Source organism: Gopherus flavomarginatus, chromosome 23 (assembly GCF_025201925.1).
Source record: "Gopherus flavomarginatus isolate rGopFla2 chromosome 23, rGopFla2.mat.asm, whole genome shotgun sequence".
Taxonomy (NCBI): domain Eukaryota; kingdom Metazoa; phylum Chordata; order Testudines; family Testudinidae; genus Gopherus; species Gopherus flavomarginatus.
In genome coordinates, this window is record NC_066639.1 from 4,259,639 (window position 1) to 4,267,097 (window position 7,459).

General features: G+C 48.7%; 2 non-coding genes across 2 annotated transcripts; one reads left to right on the forward strand and one right to left on the reverse strand.

The window, feature by feature from the left end:
* Positions 1–224: 224 nt before the first annotated feature.
* On the reverse strand, positions 225–297 carry TRNAV-AAC (transfer RNA valine (anticodon AAC)). Its single transcript has one exon. It is a non-coding gene; the product is annotated as a tRNA-Val (tRNA).
* A 5,308-nt stretch (positions 298–5,605) lies between these two features.
* On the forward strand, positions 5,606–5,677 carry TRNAC-ACA (transfer RNA cysteine (anticodon ACA)). Its single transcript has one exon. It is a non-coding gene; the product is annotated as a tRNA-Cys (tRNA).
* The last annotated feature ends 1,782 nt before the right edge of the window (positions 5,678–7,459 follow it).

Consider the following 7,459-nt stretch of genomic DNA (forward strand, 5'->3'; position numbering starts at 1 on the left):
TCCACCAGCCAATCTCCAAGGGCAGAGGAGGCCAAGCCACAAGTATCTGAAAAAGTAACATGCCTCACTTCTCTAGGTTCTCCAGCTTGACACCAAGGTGCTTTCTCCACTGCTGTCAGCACCTTCTGTCATGCAGGCGTTGGAGTTATCCCAGGGACAGGCCAGTGGCAGAAGGAGGAGCGCCTTCCTGAACAGGAAGGGGATCTGGGAAAAGGAAACCAGCATGTTTCTGCCTGGCTTTGAACCAGGGACCTTTTGCATGTTAGGCAAATGTGATAACCACTACACTACAGAAACTCCACCTGCTTGGTTGTTGCTCACCCTGCCACAGACCAATGGACAAACCTAGAGAAAGTGGTGGCAGCCCTTCGATAGGTCAGCTGGCAGAGCAGAGGACTGGAGCCAGCACTCAGGAAGTTGTCCTTACCTCGGCCCGTGTGACTCCAGCTTGAGGGAAGAGCTTCTTTTTCTTCCCCTTGCTGACAAAGAGCAAGAGAATAATGAAAGGTCAGGTGGGCCAACTCGGTGCAGAAGCCCATGCTGTCTTTTCCTCCTGCATAGCCTGAAATGAGGGACTCGTGGCAGTTAAAGGCCCTGCTGCACTCTCAGAAAAACATCCCACCCCTGCACAAAGGGGGATAGAATAGCCTGTTAGTCTAGCACGCTCCCAACTGAACTACTTCAGCAGCTGCTAGGTTTCTTTTTGGCCTATTTCTTTTCTGTCTGGGATGTTGTTGTCAGCTGCGGCACAGAAAAGAACGTCGTTGCGAGTGACCCATGAAGACAGGATTCACTTTTGCCTTCTTTGTACGGCTTTACTTGCTTCCTCACCCTATTCCTGCCTTAGTTCCTGTGTTACCTGAAGGCGACGGGGGCCCAGCAGTATGAGGAGGAAGTTGGGCAGGTAGACTCTGGTGGAAAAAGTCCTGCCACCACTTGCCACCCCACTCTCTTCTCCCAGCTTCACATATTGCCCACCATGGACTTGGTGCCCAGCAGCGCAACGGAAGGCAGCAGACAGACTCAACCTCACCTTGAAGCTCCAGCTCATTCAACCACATCTTCAGTCGCTGATGGCCAAATGAGAGAGCGACATCACTTGCTATTTTAGCGCTTGAAAAGCCATTGGCCAATCTTTGGATCTCTTTAATGCTGTGCTTCAGTTCATGATTGCAAGGTGAGAGAAGCGACCTTTCAACTAAAGGCCCTGGGGTTAACATACTAACGCTGTCTCCTACTATAACACTATTTAATACTGGCCAGCCCTGTGCTGGTGACAGTTCCATTTCTAGATGTTAGTACGTTTCAGTTACCGTTAAAATTAAAAAGTTTCTATATGCTTAAAGAAAATGCATTTGTTTTATTTGCTTATATATGGCATGAATAAATACAGGTTTACAGAACCTAGCCTGCAAATTTAGCATCTTATATGACAGAGAAAATCATGCATCGAAATTGTACATCGAAATCATGTACTGAGATACAAATGCAATGAAAAATTTTAACATATTGGGGGGGGACACCGAAGACACGTCTTGCTTGGGGTGCCACTTGGTCTAGGGCAGACCCTGTCAGGGAGAACAGGAGTTAGTGTCACATGTCTATTTTCAGGCTGTAATCTGTGGGCACCCTGTTCTGCGGGAGGGATCGCGGTAGCACAGACTCAGGGCTGGAAAAGACCCCTGATTGAGGGGGTAGCTACATGGTTTACAGCGCTCTGATGTCTCAGACAATGTGTCTCTCCCAAAGACTCGGATCTGCATCCCCAGAAGGCTCCTGCGCTACCTCCGCTCCTTTCACCTTCTACAGCAAGGAGCAGCAGCAAGGGTCAGGGACTACGTGGATGGCAGAGGCTTCAGGAGCCCAGAGTGTTTGCCTGTCTGGACATTTTGGCTGAGACCTCAGGGACACATTGTGAGGCAGAATCCCAGGCATCTGTATGAAAGGAGCATAAGGACTTAAGAGCAGCCAGACTGGGTCAGACTGGGTCCATCTCACCCAGTGTCCTGTCTTCCCATAGTGGCCAAAGCCAGGTGCCCCAAAGGGAATGAACAGAACAGGTAATCATCAAGTGATCTATCCCCTGTCACCCGCTCCTAGCAAACAGAGACTAGGGACACCTTCCCTGCCCATCCTGGCTCAGAGCATGTCCTCCATGAATTGATTTAGCTCTTTTTTTTGAACCCTGTTATAGTCTTGACCTTCACAACATCCTCTGGCAAGCAGTTCTGCAGGTTGACTGTGCATTGTGTGAAAAAATACTTCCTTTTGTTTGTTTTAAAACATGCTGCCTATTAATTTCATTTGGTGACCCCCAGTTCTTGTGTTATGAGAAGGAATAAGTAACACTTCCTTATTTACTTTCTCCACACCAGCCATGATTTTATAGACCTTTATCATATCCCCCCTTAGTCATCTTTTCTCCAAGCCAAAAAGTCCCAGTCTTATTATTCTCTTCCCATATGGCAAACACTCCATTCCCGTTTCTGAACCTTTTCCAATTGCAATACATCTTTTTAAAGATGGGGTGACCATATCTGCAAGCAGCATTCAAGATGTGGGCGTACCATGGATTTATACAGTGGCAATAAGATTTTCTCTCTCCCAACATTCTGTTTGCTTTTTGCCTGCTGCTGCACATTGAGTATATGTTTGCAGACAACTATCCACAGTGACTCCAAGATCTCTCACTTGAGTTGCAACAGCTATTTTACATCCCATCGTTTTATATGTAGAGTTGGGATTATGTTTGCCAATGTGCATCGCTTTGCATTTATCAGCATTGAATTTCATCTGCCATTTTGTTGCCTTTTCACCCAGTTTTGTGAAATCTCTTTTTAGCTCCTCACAGGCTGCTTCGCACCTAACTATCCTCTGTAGTTTTGAATCATCTGCAAATTTAGTCACCTCGTTGTTTAGCAGATTGTTTATCAATATGTTGAATAGTCCCAGTACAGACACCACTAGTTACCTGTTTGCTTCCTGAAAACTGATCATTTAGTCCTAGCCTTTGTTTTCCAGGTTTTAACCAGCTATTGATCCATGTGAGGACCTTCCAGAGGTGAAAGTAAGCCGTTCTGGTCCGGTATGGGGTACTGGCAAGAGTGGGTACGCTGTGCCAGCCCGGGCCGGCTTCCCCAGGCTCGTGATTTAAAGGGCCCAGGGCTCCCTGCAGAGGCCAGAGCCCCAGGCCCTTTAAATCGCCACCTGAGCCCCCTTGCCAGAGCCCCGGGGAGCAAATCACTGCCATGGAAGCTGCTCTTTCCTCCGCTATGAACACAGAGCAGGGGCGGTGGGAGCTTCCTTACAGTGGGGAGGGGGCACCGTTGTCTGAACTGTGGCACTCCCATGACACCCCTTCCTCAAGGACCCACACTCACACCACCCCTCCCCTCAAGGCCACACCCACAGAACGCCTCTTCCCCCCACCAAGACTCCACCCTTCCCCTCACTCCATCATTTGTCCTAACAGCCGGTAAAGAGTGATGGGGCCATGGCCCTCTAAACCCCCTGTTCCAGCACCCCTGACAGAGCTAAGCAGGCCGCAGTGTGCATGTGTGACAGAGGCTGCTGTGCTGAGCTGAGCCGAGCCAGTGAGGGAAACGGGGTCTGATGTTGGGGCTGTCCCCGTCCCCCTGCCTCAGGACTGGTTCCTTGTAGCAGCTGTCTGAACTTAGAGACAGCGTGCCAACACACTCTTCTCTAACACACACACACACTCTCTACCCCACCAGGCACATTGCAGTGGAAAAGCAGCTGGCAATCTAGTAGGATTCCCATGGAACAATGGATAGAGAAACCTGCATCATGTGATGCTGTACCAGCCCAGGAGGCATTGCAAACCCTTCCCAAAGCACCTGCAGCCAGTTGCACAGCTACCCACAGTGCCCTGCTCTCTGTGGCCATCCAAGAGTCTAGCCTGGATGTGCTCTGGTGACACAAGGGGCATAGTGTGGCCATGCAACAGCTGTTTAATTAAAACACCTTAAAGCCACATTACCCACTAGTGAAGACATAGCTTGAAAGTGAGACAAGGCTCAGCTTTGTTGAAATGTAGAGAACAAGAACTTTCTCCACAGTGGGCAGGATTTGAACCTGTGCAGGGAAACCCCAAAGGATTTCTAACTCATTGTTTTAACCACGCAGCCACAACTACTTGTTTGACATATGTCTCTCACTACACTCCAGTTCTGTTCTCTCTGAGTGATCAATTCCAGTTGTTTCCTCAGACCAGCTTCTACAACACACACACTGCTGTGCCATTGTGTAAGTGTGTCCTTGCCTGAACTGAAAGAATTCCTGCTCATTTCCCTTCTGGTTGGAGCATGAAGAGAGTGTGTTTGTGATTAATGACGTTCCAGTAGATTGTTGTCCATTTCCTGCTTTGATCATTCAGACAGTTCCTTTACCATCATATCCCCAGCACATCAGGGATTGCAATAGCAGGGGGCAGGTTTTCTCTGGGGCACTGAGATTTGTCAGGGGGTTGGTGGCTCCTTTCTTTCCTCACCCTGGAATAAACTCAGCTTTTTTATTCCATCCTTGATGTTTCAAGGAATAACAAGAGATGACCGAGGAAAGAGGTGGACAGGGTGGGTCTCAGGGGAGGGGCAGAGAGGTGCAAGTGGTGGGCATGGCTGGTCTTAGGGGAGGGGGCAGAAAGGTTTGGACAGGGTGAGTCTCAGGGGAAGGGCAGAGAGGTGGGAGCAGCAGGTAGACCTTGGGGTAGGGGGTGGAGAGGCATAAGGAGGTCTTTGGGGAGGAGAGGAGCAAGCAAAAGGTGGACCAGCAGGCCTCAGCCAAAGAGGAAGAGCAAGGGTGGGAAGTAGCCAAATAGGAGTGAGGGCAGAGCACAGGTGGGGCCTCAGAGGGAGGAGAATGAGTCAAGGGGGTGGAGTGGGCAGGGCCACCCAGAGGATTCATGGGGCCTGGGGCAAAACAATTTTGGGGGCGCCTGTCATAAAAAAATGTTGCAATACTCTAGAATACTATATTCATATATGGGCTCTTCAGGACCTGGGGCAAATTGCCCCACTTGCCCCCCCTCTGGGTGGTCCTGCCCCCAGACTCTCCTCGTAAGTCCCCTGCCCCCTAATCATTTTTGTTGCCCTCCCCTAGACTCTCTCCAATTTGTTTCTGTAGTTGGAGGGCGAAAACTGGATACAATGCTCCAGATGTGGCCTCACCAGTGCCAAATAGAGGGGAATAATCACTTCCCTCCATCTGCTGGCAATGCTCCTACTCATCCAACCCAATATGACCAGTTACCCATATTGAATGCAGACCCAGCAATATTTGATAATTGGTTACTGTCCATTCAGGAGGTTCTTTCCTACCTATTCATAAAGAATGAAGATGCTCTAAGCAGAGGAGAGAGAGCTGTCCCGTCCGTGTAGTTAATCCATCTCCCCGAGAGGTGGTAGCTATGTCACTGGGGGAAGCTATGTGGGTGGGTGTGCAAGCTGTGGTGTCTCCATGTATCTATAAGTTTAATCAAACCCCATTTTTAAAAGCACTGTGGTCTGGGAAGAGAACAGGAGACATCTGAGGCAGGGCCTGTCCTTCAAAATCTTTAAGATTACTGACTTACCTCTATAGCAATCATGGGGGTGTAGCTCAGTGGTAGAGTGTTTGACTACAGGTCAGAAAGTCCTTGGTTCAAACCCAAGTGCCCCCTTATAAACCTTTTCCTTCAACAAAAGTAATTGCATTTCTGCTATGTTGAGGAGTTCCACTGAGTAGAGGTCCCTGAAATGAATGGCAACACTCAATCTTTTCCTGTGCAAATGCATAAAAACCTAGCAAACATGTGACTCCACTAAAATCAGTTCCAATCCTCTAAAGGATTAAAGAATCTCTATTGAGGTTGCAGGAAAAAACATCCTGATGTGTAGAAAGAATAGTAAATATGGCAGGCAACCAGCTTGGCTTAACAGTGAAATCCTTGCTGATCTTAAACTCAAAAGAGAAGCTTACAAAAAGTGGAAGATTGGACAAATGACCAGGGAGGAGTATAAAAATATTGCTCAGGCATCCAGGAGTGAAATCAGGAAGGCCAAATCACACTTGGAGTTGCAGCTAGCAAGAGATGTTAAGAGTAAGAAGAAGGGTTTCTTCAGGTATGTTAGTAACATGAAGAAAGTTAAGGAAAGTGTGGGCCCCTTAATGAATGAGGGAGGTAACTTAGTGGACAGAGGATGTGGAAAAAGCTAATGTACTCAGTGCTTTTTTTGCCTCTGTCTTCACAAACAAGGTCAGCTCCCAGACTGCTGCACTGGGCAGCACAGTGTGGGGAGAAGGTGACCAGCCCTCTGTGGAGGTATTAGTGGTTTGGGACTATTTAGAAAAACTGGAGACCAGCACATGTCCATGGGGCTGGATGCGCTGCATCCAAGGGTGCTAAAGGAGTTGGTGGATGTGATTGCAAAGCCATTGTCCATTATCTTTAAAAACTCATGGCGAACGGGGGAGGTCCTGGATAACTGGAAAAAGGCTACTGTAGTGCCCTTCTTTAAGAAATGGAAGTGGGAGGATCTGGGGAACGACAGGCCAGTCAGCCTCACCTCAGTCCCTGGAAAAATCATGGAGCAGGTCCTCAAGGAATCACTTCTGAAGCACTTAGAGGAGAGAAAAGTGATCAGGAACAGTCAGCATGGATTCATCAAGGGCAAGTCATGCCTGACTAACCTAATTGCCTTCTATGAGGAGATAACTGGCTCTGTGGATGAGGGGAAAGCAGTGAATGTGTTATTCCTTGACTTTAGCAAAGCTTTTGATATGGTCTCCCACAGTATTCTTGCCAGCAAGTTAAAGAAGTATGGGCTGGACGATTGGACTATAAGGTGGATAGAAAGCTGGCTAGATAGTCTGGGTCAATGGGTAGTGATCAATAGATCCATGTCTAGTTGGCAGCCAGTTTCAAGAGGAGTGCCCCAAGGGTTGGTCCTGAGGCCGGTGTTGGTGTCACTCTGGCATAACCCTAGGTAACTCGGAAAGGTGATAGACCACAAGTGTCAGTGAAGCCCTCCTGTTGTAGGCCTCCATGAACCAGTGTACCTCCATGTTAAACACTTTGTGTAACCTAGTGTAACCTAATATGTTACAACAACAACACAACCAATAAATATTTTTTTAAAAAGAGGTCACCAGCATTAAACTAAACTAAGAATAAAGCAGTTGTGGACTGAGGCGAAAATTAGCCTTGCCTGGATCCCTCCTGGAGGTCAACGGATCGCGGTGATAACCGACGCCCAGTGCACACCGGTGACTTCACCGGGGGCCTCGGCGGAGACGGGGTGTGAGCGACCCCAGAGGGCACAACGGTGCAACGCGCTCAAATAGTGGAGAAGCAGTTGTGGGCGACGGTGTGGAACCGGTCCCGGGCGACGGTGAGGAACCGGTCCCTTGGATAAGGTAGGAACAGTCCGGTTGTCCGGACTTTCTCTGTTAGGATCTGGGG